The sequence below is a fragment of the Pinus tabuliformis genome, chromosome Q (assembly GCF_031772625.1).
Source record: "Pinus tabuliformis cultivar Carrire ecotype Pingquan chromosome Q, CPIR1, whole genome shotgun sequence".
In the NCBI taxonomy this organism is placed as follows: domain Eukaryota; kingdom Viridiplantae; phylum Streptophyta; class Pinopsida; order Pinales; family Pinaceae; genus Pinus; species Pinus tabuliformis.
The window spans coordinates 1183890678-1183905399 of NC_142296.1; the positions used below are offsets into that span (position 1 = coordinate 1183890678).

General features: G+C 42.2%; 1 pseudogene; it reads left to right on the forward strand.

Moving 5' to 3' along the window:
• The first annotated feature begins 7259 nt into the window (after window positions 1–7259).
• LOC149223921 (polyadenylate-binding protein RBP47B'-like) overlaps window positions 7260–14722 on the forward strand; it is a 110529-nt pseudogene continuing 103066 nt past the window's right edge.

Genomic DNA, 14722 nt, shown 5'->3' on the forward strand with positions numbered 1-14722 from the left:
TGGGGATTAAATATGGCCGCCCTGTCGAGGGAAATACTATACCAACTGCAAGAGGGGGTCACTAATGAGCTTCGCGCCAGGGAAGGTCGCGCCTTCCACACCTTGACATAGGAAAAGGAAAAGTTAGAATAGGTGACTCTCCAGCATGATGACTTGGCCACATGCTACCAGGTAGTAGAGCAAGCTGTGACGAAGGCATGTAGTATGGTACAAGAGCTAGCCATCCTTGGAGGCCTCCCAACAGCTACCAAGATCCAACACATGGCAGCCGGATTTCGTACGATCCAGCAGGAGGCTGCAAGAACCCAGGAAGAACTAATGTTACAAATTGTAGAGCTCCGCCTCAAGGCATAGCCACCTACACCCTCGACAGACTGAGAGTGGCACCGCGGTGAAATTCAAGTTGGATTGGAAACGATGAGGAGCGCTGTCCGCGAATGTTCAAGACTACTGGATCAGTCTCTCATTATGCTCACATCCATCCAAGAGGACCCAACCATACGGCAAGTGGAAACTAAGGCGTGCGAGTTACAACAGGCCTATGACACCATTTGCGGGGATGCACAGACGGTCGCTATCACACAACGATTGGCCAAAATGAAGGAGGCCTAGGCTCTCAAGGCCCAAGTTGACACGGTGCGATAACAGGAGGTAGTCCTTAAAGAACACATACAGCCCTATCTTGATGAAGCATTTAGTGTCTCTACAATGATTTAAGGCAAGTTAGCGCATATGTAGGTAGTGTATGATACCGAGTAAGCAACTGCACGTGCTAGAGATGCATTAGCAACTCACTTAGAACAGGTACAAAGGCTCATAGCAGAATTTGTTGAAGGGACAGGCGATGTGCAGAAGTTGCTCAACAACCTTCGCGCAAAGATTACCACACCAGCTGAGTGGCTCGGGATGAGTCACAATGATTGTGTTGGGGGACTGTTGGGTAGTAAAATCTCCGCATAACGGTTATGGGGCAGAAAGCCCGAAATTTTGGGTAGAGATAGGATAAAGGCTCTGCGGAATGCGCAGAGCGCGAAAGGTAAAAGGTCGAGTCAAAGAGTTGTCTACCCAAGAAATAATATAGAATAATCAGATGTAAGTCGGTCCGTGGACCATAGGAAGATATAAATAGAGTGAGGCTCTATGGGTAGAAGACAACTTTTGGCATGTAATCTTGGATCTGTTATGTAATGGGTTTTTGAGAAAAAGTTTTGAAGCATCTGTAAGTCCGTGATGAGCCCCAAAAATGGACAATTATTTGGGCTCATTCAACCTCCTAATTTGACTTAATCCACCATTCTCATTATTTTATTGCATGTTTTGATTATATTTATGTTAATAGAGTGAATTTGGTTAGTCATTATGCCAACAAGTCTAATGGGTGCTTTGTGTAGCCTTTTTGGTCAACTTGGAGACAAAATTGAAGGCCTTAATGAGCACTTGGCAGCCAAATTCGTGGGAGAACAAGCTAGAGGATTTGTAGGAAGGTGTCCCCTTCATTTATGGTCCCTTACCTCGAATTCTCCACCATTAGCTCGAAGTTCAAGGGCCACCGAATCAATCAGCACAAGGGCAGCCAAGCAAGTCAAGTAGGACTGCTGTTAACTCCAAGTTTTGGGCAGCCGAGTCCCTAAAGTTTAGGAGGACTGTTGGGTCCTCAATTTGTATAAATAAGAAGGCTTAGGGCCTCATTTTGGTTTGCCAGTGTAGCCAGTGGATGTTAGCTAGTTAGCCAGTAGATAGTAGCTAGTGGTTAGTCATTTTGTAGCCATTAGTTAGCTAGTTTGTAGTTCGATTTTTATGCAATAGATTAGCTTTGCTTTCAGCTCATGTTCAAGTTCTTCTTGTGGACAATTTTGATGTAACTCTTCATTTCTTGATCAATAAAGATGAATCCAGCTTTGCACCAGCTCTAAATCTCTCTTAGGAGGCTGTAGCTCTTGGGGTTGGGCCCATCTCAAGCGCCCAGTACCTCCTTCGTTTATCTTTATGTGTTTGCTGCGTTCTTAAAATAAAATTTGCTATTTAGATTTAGATCTTGCTTCGTTATTTAGATTCATTTTGATGGTTAAAGTAGTTGTTTATGTTTAGAATATATTGGTAGGATAATAATAGGAAAAAGCTCCAAAAAAGAGTCAGCAAACGCTTTTGGTTTCACCTCTTCCTTATTGGATCAGGGGCTGGAGTTGAAGTAACCATGCTGTCCCAAACAAAAACACTTTCTTTGCTTCACCATGCAATCATTAGTGTTTGAATCTCGTTCGTAGAACTTGATATCAGTTTGGATGCATGCTTAGGTTTATGATCACTTAGTTTCATAGTTGTTTCACATGGTTTCACCGCAAATAAACTTCTGTTCATTTCCTTTTGTTGTTACTTAGGTAAGAATAGAGTAAAGTAACTAGGTCATAGGTTTTATATGTGTGTGTTTGTTCAGTTTGGAAAACCACTTGCAGAGTACCTATTACCCATCCTTACCTGCACATACTCCATCCAACCTACCTATTTCATCCTTCACTTAGAACCCTTACCTTACATTTGCCTCATTTGCTTACTTTGCCATGATTCTCATCTTCTTGTGCAACATCGTTTCATCCCTCCTTGAACAAATCTCACCATCTACACCTTCTCCTCAACTCCATCCTCCAAGTCTTGAACTCCCCTACACCCCTATTTCACCTCCATACTCGTTCCTCCACTTTTTTCCCTCCATCCATTCTCCAAAGTCCTCTCTTTAGAACATCCTGTAGAAATCTCTGAACATCCTGTAGAACCCCTGCAGACTTCCTGTAGAAGCTCATAAACACGGTTTCTTGGTAGCCAAACTTTGTGAGACTCTCTGGAAGGGTGTTAGGGACCCCTTAGACCCTCTCTGAACCTTCCCAACCTTTCCCAAGCATTTCTCCTCCTTGATCCACCTCTGCACAGTCAAAAATAGTTAGAAGCACATGCATGATAATCCCAACAACTTAAACAAAAATACAAAAAGATGTTTTCTTCAGATAGTGATAACTTAGACACATGCATTTTACCTTCCTAGAAGTAATGGCATCTCTTTCAGTAGTTTGCATGCTCTCCTTTGCGTCAGTAGGACTAGCTGGTAGAATTAGGGTTTGCTAGGGTTTGCGTTCCTTTTTGGCTTTCATTTTCTTTTCGCAATTAGAATAGATTCCTTCGAGTTAGCTTTCATCCATCAATTAAAAAGCTTCTTCTAAGAGCTCATAGAAGTTGGCTTAAGCTCCTAGCGGACTTGTGCCAGCTGACCAAGTGACAGCTGCGGCAAGAGCTAGTACTTGTGCATACAGCACCGTCGCTTCCAAGTTTGTTACGAACTACCGGGTTGATAAAATTAAAGAAGGGAGTTCCAGGAGTTGTAGCATTATTGCTACAATACTGGGGCCCACCATCTTTTTGGTGCCGTTGCCGGGGAAGCGTCAGAGTATTGGTGATTGTCGCTTTTCTTCTATTTTCCACTACAAACTTCTTCTAAGTAGTTTATTTCATTTCCATTATGCAATTTCGTTTATGCAAAAGTAGATTAGCATTTACCGCTTTCATAGATTAGCATTTCAATTCCACAATTTCATTTATGCAAGCGTAGATTAGCATTTCAATTCTGCAAGCATAGACTAGCATTTCATTCCTGCAATTTCATTTGAGCAAAATAGATTAGTCATTTCCTGCTTTCATTTCAATTCCACATTTTCATTTCAGCAAGGTAGTTAGTTGTAGTTCAATATATTTTAGTTTTTGCAGGTACAAGTAGAAAAAAGAAAAAAAACAACCAAAAAGATTTCTATTTCATGCCTTGTAGGAGTAGAGATAAGTTAGAAAAATGATTGCATAACACCCCCACTGCTTCACACAGCCAACCTTCTCTCTCTTCTTCAATGGTTGTGATTAAAAGAACCCTTAGGTGGACAACAAGACATATTTGAAGAACCTCAAGGGGAGAAGAAGAAGAAACCATTCCTCTGGAGCGAATGGCTACAAGCAGAAACGTTGGGAGCAACATCTTGTCCAAAGATGAATTTGAAAATCAAATCAAAGATTTCAAGAGTGATATGAGGCAGTTTCTTGCCATGCAACTGGATACCTTGTGGATCCAACAGAAGCAAGAGGAAGCCAAGAGGGCTTTGGTCATTTTTTGTCCTAGGTGCACTAGAAAGCATCCTAGGAACGAATGTCCATTGTACTCCATAGAAGTGTGTTTTGTCTGTCAAGAATACCATCCTACAGATCAGTGCCCTTCCTTACCCAGATTCAAAGCTGCATATCAGAGAGCCAAAGGAGCCACTGAATCACCCTATTACATGAACCAAAGTTGGCCGCATGGACCTAGATCTTACCAGCAGGAATTGCAAGGGACACCCGAGACCTATTATGACCCCTATCAAGCCACTTTCATGCCTTCTTGGGGTCCCCCTGCTCATCCTTCCTGGTTCACACCTCCTCCTTGTTCCTTCACAGATCCATATTATGCCCAACCAGCTGCTCATTCGTTTCACTCTTATGCTCAGCCACAGCCTCAGTGGAATGCACCTCATCAGGGGTGGAGGCCCCAATACAACACTCCTCCCGCTTATTCTCCTCCACCACCTGCTCATCCACAACCATCGCCTCATCCTCCACCAAGGCAACCCTAAATGCCTACCCAACCACAATGCCATCCATCTCCATCTCAATTTCACACCTCCACTCAACTACCCGTACCATTTCCAAAGCCATACAATGGAGTAGCTCAACCCAATTACAAAGCTGAGGCACAACATGTCCAAACAACTCCTCTTGAGCTCCAAGATGTTCACCATAGCTTAGGAAGAGCCTTGCAAAAAAGAGATTATCTTGAAAGCATTGAAGGACCACATCCGGAAAAACAAGATTCAAAAGAGGAGATCAAAGAACCATGGGCTGCACTTGATGAAGAGAATAGATCAGAATCAAAGATCGAGAGAGTTTCCTCATGGTTACCATCAAATATTCCATGTATTCAAGAGAACGATCAACAAAAGGAGGAAGATGAGAAAGTCATGATAGAAGGTGACATGAAGAATGATCCAGATCAGCAAAAGGACCAAGGATATCAAAGCTATATTGAGACATGGCTCCAGACAGTCACTAAGTTGCAGCAGTACTCTCTTCCTCAGCTATGTTTGATCCCTTCAAGGTCAGATCATTTGGTCTCTGAGATCTGGATACCTATCCAAGCATGCATTTCGAGCCTCCACATCATCTTGTCTCTAATCTTGATGTGCACATGGCTCCATTGGAAGTATTCTTATACTTGAGAATGAGTTTGTTTTTCAAGTAGGGTAGGGTAGAAAAAAAAAAGAGAAAAAAAGAAAAAAAAGAGAAAAAAGAAAAAGAAAAAAATGAAAAAAGAGGAAAATAGAAATCTAAGGTGAAAACCTCCTCGGAGGCGCCTTAGATTGGCTCATTGATTGAAAACCTCCATGAGGCGGTCAATGGGTTGGAAAAAAAAGAGAAAAGAGAATAAGATCTTTGGGTGAAAACCTCCCTTGGAGGCGCCCAAGGCAGGCAATTAGGGTGAAAACCTCCATGAGGCGCCCTAGTTGTTTTTCGAAAAAAAAGAGGAAAAGAAAAAGAAAAATAAAGTTAATCTCCATTGAATAATTTCATGTTGTAGCAATGACATTGCAGGTTGCAAGAAGGATGTTGCATGACAGGAGGAGCACTCAGATCAAGGTTAAAGGAATTTTTTTTGTGCCTTCTACAGGAAACTCTGTATTTCTACAGGAAACATCCTGTAGAACCTTTGGACGAGCCAAATCCAATTTCAAAAGTGAATCTAATGGTGGGAATCTGTTGATTAGGCCTACAAGCACTCGTGTGTCCATCCCTTGCCTTTCTCCATCATTTTTTCCACCTCATTGTGCTTCTCATTGTGTTTCTACAGGAACATCCTGTAGAAGTTATGGGAAACTAGACATGGATTTCAAAAAGTGGTTTGGCGAACATGGTAGCTTCCTCAAGGGTTCAGAAGTCCTCATGCAATCTTCCAACTCCTCGTCCATCATCTCCATACCTGCATCACAGCCCAAGCTCAGTTTTCCCTTCCATGCAAACACATGCAAAGTGCCTTGAAGTAAAAACACATAGAACAAAATTTGTTTTTGCCATAACTTGAAAACCGTGCATCCATTTGACAAACCGTTTTATGGGGAATTGTACAAGGGTGATGGAAACATGCTTGAGCAGTTTCAACCAATTCCGGTGCACGGTTTCCAAGAAATCAGCCTCCATCACCATCAGCCATTTTTGCATTTTATCCATAACCGTGCATCCGTTTCAAAACTTGTTTCATGGGGATATGCATATGAGTGATGGTAACCTACCCAAGCAGTTTCAACTGATTCCGATGCATGGTTTCCGAGAAATCGATCTCTGAAATCTTCAGCCATTTTCCATTTTTCTCGAAATCCGTGCATCCATTGATCACGATTTTGCTATGGGAGATGCATAATGATGATAGGAACATGCTCACCAAGTTTCAGATTAATATGGTTTACTGTTTGGGAGAAATGGCGAAAACAAGTTCTGGTTCTGTGACATTGCAGCAGCAACAACTTGAAGGTGCAGATCTGAACGTGGAAACAATTGAATGCAGCTCAGATCCGGCCAGAGGACACCTGCACAAGGAAAAGCAATCAAAAATCATCATCCAAGCCCTCATGCAATCAAAGGATCCAAGCATGCAGCAGCAGAATCAGAGCATGCAGCAACAAAAAGCTTCACAAGCAACCGTTTGACTTTAGGTACGTGACTAAACCTTGTTCATCTATTACATGAATCTAGTCTAAGCATTGCATGAACGAATGGAATGGTGAAATTAAGCCATGAATGTAGCAAGACACCCAGTTCTCTAGCACTCACGATAAAGTCACGCAGCATGCACGGGTCAGTCATGCACGTGAAATTTAAAAAACACAGACAGTGTGGGCAGTCTAACTCCAGTGCAATTGATGGATGAGATTACAGGCAGAGCACACACAGTTAACCACTGCAGTTCATGATAGCACAACAGTTGCATGGGCCAACACACGTCATTGCCACCTCACTCCACCAACAATCACGTAGACATCAATGAGCGCTCAGCTGTTAGTCAACTTGCACACAACTGGAAGTGTGGATTTTGTTGGTAATTTTTATTAGAACAAGAGCAGCCGCCATCAAGATTGCTACAGAAAGCTCTGATGCCATTGCAGAACTACAGTTTGCAAAAACACACAAATGAGGGGGCTATGGAGCATATACAACGGAAGATTGCCAGACCAGTAAATGCAGATCCATCTGCAAAGTTTTGTTCAATAGCAATGGAAAGTTCATCTGGAACAGAAGCAAGAGAAGCTAGAGCCGTTGATTTTGCAAACAAAAATGTGATGGCTATGACTGGTGCAAAGGTTTAGGAAGAACTTTCTGTGAAACAAGGGCCGGTACTTATTTGACTGTTGAAGAAAAGAAGAAATTGAGATCCGGTGTTAAAGTGAATTTTGACTTTCTTTCTAACCACAAAAAGCTACAGTTTACACTGACTTAGGCTTTCAGCCTTCTTCCTCATCACTTGAAAGCTGTAAAAGTCAGATGGATTTGATTAAAGCATAGAGCCTCTCTGATTTGAGTACTTTATCTATTATTCAGGCAGATTATAATGTCATATCAAGTATCTGGTGGTTCTATTCTTTCATTTCTTCATAAAAGTCTCTTTGAAGTATCAGCACAAAAGGATGAACCCGCTAGAAAAGACAGTACAAGCATAAAGAAGCATCCAAAGTAACTGTGAAGGATTTCCACAGAGATGGTGCAAAACATGCCATGAAAGATCAGGCTGATGACAGATGTTAAGAAAGAAGTCAACGTGGATGCTGCAAGGATACCTTGAAACAAGCCAAGTTCGAGCGCTTTGATAGAGAGCGTTCAAAGGAAACGAAAGGGAAATGAACAGAAAGCTTGTCAAAATCTAATTTTAAGAAAAGAAAAAATGCCTCTGAGCAAAGACTGCGTTTCAAATATTGTTGATACACAGCTTTTTCAAGACCAAACTGCAGGAGTATTATGTCGGTTTACAGTATCCACAGACCCCGATTTACAACTCAAAGCTGCTGGAGCTGATGTTATATCAATTCTTGTAAGGGTTCTTCAATCTGATACTCCTTTAGCAAAGTGCAGGGCAGCCATTTCACTTGAGCAATTTTCACAGAATTCAGGAAATTTGAGCCCACCAGTCAAGAAAAAGCAAGGTTTTTTATGTTTCTCACCTTCTTCTGTTAGGCGGTGTAGAGTTCATAGAGGTGTCTGTTCAGATTAGAACTTCTTTCTGTCTTGTTGAGGCAGAGAAACCAGTTAAAGGCCTGGAAACACTTTTTCCCATCCAGCTTTGGCATGCAATATCTATTCTCAGGCAGTTCATTGTACTTGTGTGCTTTTATAATACATTAGACTTGCCATTTGTGTTGGATTCGTCAACTTTCAGGTAGCACAGTTCAAGGAGAAAGCACCCTTAGCCAAGCAGGCTGAGACAGTGCCGACTGTTTCTACAGGAAGACAGAGAACTGTTAGCAGACTGTTTCTACAGGAAGTTAGCAGACTGTTTCTACAGGAAGCTAGCAGACTGTTTCTACAGGAAGCCAGCGAACTGTCTCTACAGGAAGTTTGAAAAGAGGGAAGCCAAAGGAGAAATCAGCCGAGATGTTAGCCAAAAAAGCCACCAGGGCCATCAAAGACAAGGAGAGAGATTGGTTGCTCAGAGGATGAGCAACACTTTCAGTAGGGGGGTGATGATGAGCCCCAAAAATGGACAATTATTTGGGCTCATTCAACCTCCTAATTTGACTTAATCCACCATTCTCATTAGTTTATTGCATGTTTTGATTATATTTATGTTAATAGAGTGAATGTGGTTAGTCATTATGCCAACAAGTCTAATGGGTGCTTTGTGTAGCCTTTTTGGTCAACTTGGAGACAAAATTGAAGGTCTTAATGAGCACTTGACAGCCAAATTCGTGGGAGAAAAAGCTAGAGGATTTGTAGGAAGGTGTCCCCTTCATTTATGGGCCCTTACCTCAAATTCTCCACCATCAGCTCGGAGTTCAAGGGCCACCGAATCAATCAGCACAAGGGCAGCCAAGCAAGTCAAGTAGGACTGCTGTTAACTCCAAGTTTTGGGCAGCCGAGTCCCTAAAGTTTAGGAGGACTGTTGGGTCCTCAAATTGTATAAATAAGAAGGCTTAGGGCCTCATTTTGGTTAGCCAGTGTAGCCAGTGGATGTTAGCTAGTTAGCCAGTAGATAGTAGCTAGTGGTTAGTCATTTTGTAGCCATTAGTTAGCTAGTTTGTAGTTCGATTTTTATGCAATAGATTAGCTTTGCTTTCAGCTCATGTTCAAGTTCTTCTTGTGGACAGTTTTGATGTAACTCTTCATTTCTTGATCAATAAAGATGAATCCAGCTTTGCACCAGCTCTAAATCTCTCTTAGGAGGCTGTAGCTCTTGGGGTTGGGCCCATCTCAAGCGCCCAGTACCTCCTTCGTTTATCTTTATGTGTTTGCTGCGTTGTTAAAATAAAATCTGCTATTTAGATTTAGATCTTGCTTCGTTATTTAGATTTCTTTTGATGGTTAAAGTAGCTTTTTATGTTTAGAATATATTGGTAGGATAATAACAGGAAAAAGCTCCAAAAAAGGGTCAGCAAACGCTTTTGGTTTCACCTCTTCCTTGTTGGATCAGGGGATGGAGTTGAAGTAACCATGCTGTCCCAAACAAAAACACTTTCTTTGCTTCACCATGCAATCATTAGTGTTTGAATCTCGTTCGTAGAACTTGATATCAGTTTGGATGCATGCTTAGGTTTATGATCACTTAGTTTCATAGTTGTTTCACATGGTTTCACTGCAAATAAACTTCTGTTCATTTCCTTTTGTTGTTACTTAGGTAAGAATAGAGTAAAGTAACTAGGTCATAGGTTTTATATGTGTGTGTTTGTTCAGTTTGGAAAACCACTTGCAAAGTACCTATTACCCATCCTTACCTGCACATACTCCATCCAACCTACCTATTTCATCCTTCACTTAGAACCCTTACCTTCCATTTGCCTCATTCGCTTACTTTGCCATGATTCTCATCTTCTTGTGCAACATCGTTTCATCCCTCCTTGAACAAATCTCACCATCTACACCTTCTCCTCAACTCCATCTTCCAAGTCTTGAACTCCCCTACACCCCTATTTCACCTCCATACTCGTTCCTCCACCTTTTTCCCTCCATCCATTCTCCAAAGTCCTCTTTTCAGAACATCCTGTAGAACCCCTGCAGACTTCCTGTAGAATCTCATAAACACGGTTTCTTGGCAGCCAAACTTTGTGAGACTCTCTGGAAGGGTGTTAGGGACCCCTTAGACCCTCTCTGAACCTTCCCAACCTTTTCCAAGCATTTCTCCTCCTTGATCCACCTCTGCACAGTAAAAAATAGTTAGAAGCACATGCATGATAATCCCAACAACTTAAACAAAAATACAAAAAGATGTTTTCTTCAGATAGTGATAACTTAGACACATGCATTTTACCTTCCTAGAAGTAATGGCATCTCTTTCAGTAGTTTGCATGCTCTCCTTTGCGTCAGTAGGACTAGCTGGTAGAATTAGGGTTTGCTAGGGTTTGTGTTCCTTTTTGGCTTTCATTTTCTTTTCGCAATTAGAATAGCTTCCTTCAAGTTAGCTTTCATCCATCAATTAAAAAGCTTCTTCTAAGAGCTCATAGAAGTTGGCTTAAGCTCCTAGCGGACTTGTGCCAGCTGACCAAGTGACAGCTGTGGCAAGAGCTTGTACTTGTGCATACATCACCGTCGCTTCCAAGTTTGTTACGAACTACCGGGTTGATAAAATTAAAGAAGGGAGTTCCAGGAGTTGTAGCATTATTGCTACAATACTGGGGCCCACCAGTCCGAGTCGAGGGTATTGGGTAGTGGATAGAGGCTCTGCAGCTGTGTGTGCAGAGGCCTGGTAGAGTCCGCAGCTGTGTGCGTAGACCCTTGCATCTGAGTGCACAGGGTAGATCTAGATGTATTGGTGATAAAGTGGAAATAAAGATAAGTTGATTTGGAAACATTATGTCAATCTGAGCTATTGCAGATCTGGTCAATTTATGATTGATATTGCTATTGATTCTTTATGTGCATGCTATGTTCTAGATTAATTTAAATCTGTATCTCTGTTAAATGCGCGCATCGGTTATCTTGATTAAATGTTTGCTTAAAGACCATAAAAAGTAGGTTGAATATATAAACAATGCATTAATAAGTATAAAGGAGTATTTTGGGACTGGATCTGTGGGAAGCAGAGTGGCGTGAAGCCACAGAATGGTGCGTGAAACCTCCAGACCACATCAAGACATCCCAAGGGTGCGGAAACCTGGTTCTAGCACCCTCCCCTGCTACCTTGGGTGAGACCTCAGTCCTCTCTCCGCAGGTTGTTGCCGAAAGGGCCGGTAGCTGCGGGATTTTTTTGGCTAAATAATTCTTCCAAACGTGGGTCAGGCCCATATAAGCCAACAAAACCTACCAAAAATAGTAAACTGTACTACAATTAAGGAAACCGAAAAACTGAAAGAGACAGTGTTGGGGGCCCAAGTGGAATAGGAAGGTTGCCACCAATATCCACCTGGATCATTCCTCCCCCTTAGGAAGCAATGGTCCCCATTGCGTTGAGTGCCTCCATGAGATGGGGAAACTTCTGTTGAACTTGGTCCCTAGTGAGTCACTTGCCTTGGTGAAGGAGTTGGCCAGCTTTGACAACTCAATATAGTTGGATCTTCTACTCGCAAGTGCTCTTGATATATGTGTCCATGATTCGATTAGTGGTGGCTTGTTCCATGCAATCTAGGTTTAGCTCTGTTGGTGTGAGCAATTTTGTAATGTCAGATGTGTCCAATAATGGTGGGAAGTATGGCAGAAAGCGATCTACATTGAACAATGGGTGCAGACAAAGGAACAGTGGGATGCTGAGCTTGAAGGCATTGTCATTGAGGCCTTGGTGATGGTGTATGGAGGAATAACCTCCCTTATAACTGACGTCGAGGCTTCTATGCCTTTTTTGTGTTTTGGAGGAGTTGGAGTAGGAGACTTTTTGCCCTTGGAAGGTGGTGAAGCAGGAGCCTCTTTGGCCTTGGGGGTGAATTGTAAGGAAAGAAAATTTCTTGGTCTCAGAAATGATATTACTGCATTGCTTTGCAGTGATCAAAGAGAAGGTGGTAGGTGGGGCTACCTCCGGTATCCTGTACAACTTATTGGCCAAAGTAATAATCATAGAGCGAGGTCTAGACTCATATACAACATGTCGCTTACAAAAATATGGTTGTCCTAACAATACATCAGAAACTTCAAGAGGAGCAACATCACACAATACCTCATTCGTGAAGGGCTTGATGTTATAGGGAAGGTGACACTGCTGGTTGACGTGAAGATCTTGTCCTTGGTGAAGCCACCCAATGGTGTATGGATGTGGATGTGTTGTAGTGTTTAGGCCTAGCCACTTCATGAATTCTGTTGAAATGAGGTTCTTTTGGCTCCCACTGTTGACAATGAACTACAACAGAGAACCCTTCACCCACATCTGTGAGTGGAAGAGGCGTTCCCCCTCCTCTGGATCTTGAGGCCCAATTTTCTGGATATTTATGGTGGCCACGGTGGCACTAGGCTCCGCATCAATAATATGCTTCCATTTTTGAGTCTCGCTATCGAGTTCTGATTTAGAGTCGGAACTTGCATCTAATTTGGAAGCCTTCAGCTCAGCCACCAGTGACTGCTTGGCTCGACACTCGTATTGTGAGTGGAGTTATTATGGAACTCACACCATTTTCTCGTGTCGTTCTTCATCTTCGTGGTGTTGTTCTTTGCTTGCAGCTTCGATGGGTTGTACTGGGTAGCCCTGCCTTGGCTTATGGTCCCTTGTTCTATGGTTTTGGGGCACCTTTCCTTGCTTTGGATTTGGAGCTCCAAAGTCCTGCTTCTTCTGTTTAAACTTCTACTTAATCTTTACATCGTACTGATATGCTGTGCCGAGCAAGGAAATGTCTAGCAACTCCATCTCGTCCTGGATGTACTTATGTAGACAGTCGCGGTACTTGAGTGTCAAATGCCGCTCAGTATCCTTGATACCTAGCTTCGTGCGAAGGGTATGGAAAGTATTTGTGAACTCTGAAACCTCTTGTTCCCTTCCCTGCCGTATCGTGGTCCACTTTATGTATTTATCTTCATAGCTCCCGAAAGGGTAATACTCTTCCTTGATGGCGTCTTGGAAAGAATTCCAAGTGGGTGTAGCTAAAAACAGTGAGGGTTCACTCTCATCCTTTTGTTCATAGTAGGTTTCCCACCAGTCCTTGACGTGTGGGGCGGATTTGAGAAGTGAAACCGTAATCTTTTCTCGATTGGAAAAGTCATGAACTGAAAAATATCCTTCCAATATATTTAACCATTTATCTACGACTTCTGCCTCTATCAGGCCTTTGAATATGGGAATATTGAAGTTAACTTGTACCTTAAAAGGAGTGGCACTTCTAGAGTGGCTACTGTATGAAGATGCATCGCCTGTGGGTAGTTTTCAAAGGATCTGGGCAAAGTTATCCATCATCGCGTCCCTCTGTCGCTTGAGAGCTTCTTCGAGCAACATTTTGAAAGGATCTCTCACCCCCTCATCTTTCTTTTCTTCTGCCATGGAAGGTTGTTTGGTTTTGCGAGGCTAATCCTGCAATGGTTCAACCAGATCGAGCCCTAATTCCTTATACCCTGACCTCATCGGGGACATATAAAGAAAAATAGAGAAAGAGAAGACCGCTCTGATACCACTAATTCGAACTTAAACAGGAACAAAACAACTTACAAATATAATCATAAACACAGAGATGTGGTAGAAAAACATTTCCTTTCATTAATGGAAAAATACTAAACTATGCTTACAAAAAAAATGGAAATATGATAGCTTGGGCAATGTTAGCTTATCTCTAAGGAGAGATGTGGTGGCTACATGCCTCTGAACTATGTTTCAATGAGGTTCAAAGGCCTATTTATTATTGAGAAACAATGGAAAACCCTAAACATCCAATGGCCTAACCCCAGGAGAGTAAGTGCCAAAACTGTGGGCCCCGTTTGGGTAAATCGGTACATCAACTTCCCAGGGTTGTAACTTTGGCATACGATCTCCGTTTGGCTATCATAATACCTCGTTTCGAATATCTTGAAGGGATGACCAAAAGCAAAGAGGTAGACTAGTTTGGGATGTTTTTAGTCTCTTTGTTTTCCCTAAAAACACCATTTAGGGCCTCAAAATGGCTCTGGAAGTTTAGGACCCGAAAACCTACCAAAAATAGTAAACTATGCTACAATTAAGGAAACTGAAAAACTAAAAGAGACAGTGTTGGGGGTCCAAGTGGAATAGGTAGGTGGCCACCAATATCCACCTGGATCAACCACTCCACAACTGACCTCCAACTAGTTCTATCAACTGTTAGAACCAGTTTAATTGAGTACAACTAGAAATAACTGATCTAGATTGCTATAAATTAGAAATCACACATGAATAACTGGGCTAACTGAGTGACAAGAGCCATGTCACCTCAGTTAATTGCCTCGAAGTTTCCTGCTGATGTGGAAATTCAATTTACTCAATTTGACTAAGGCTAAAGTCAAATTGATCCTTTCTTGCTACTCTTTTTCAACACTC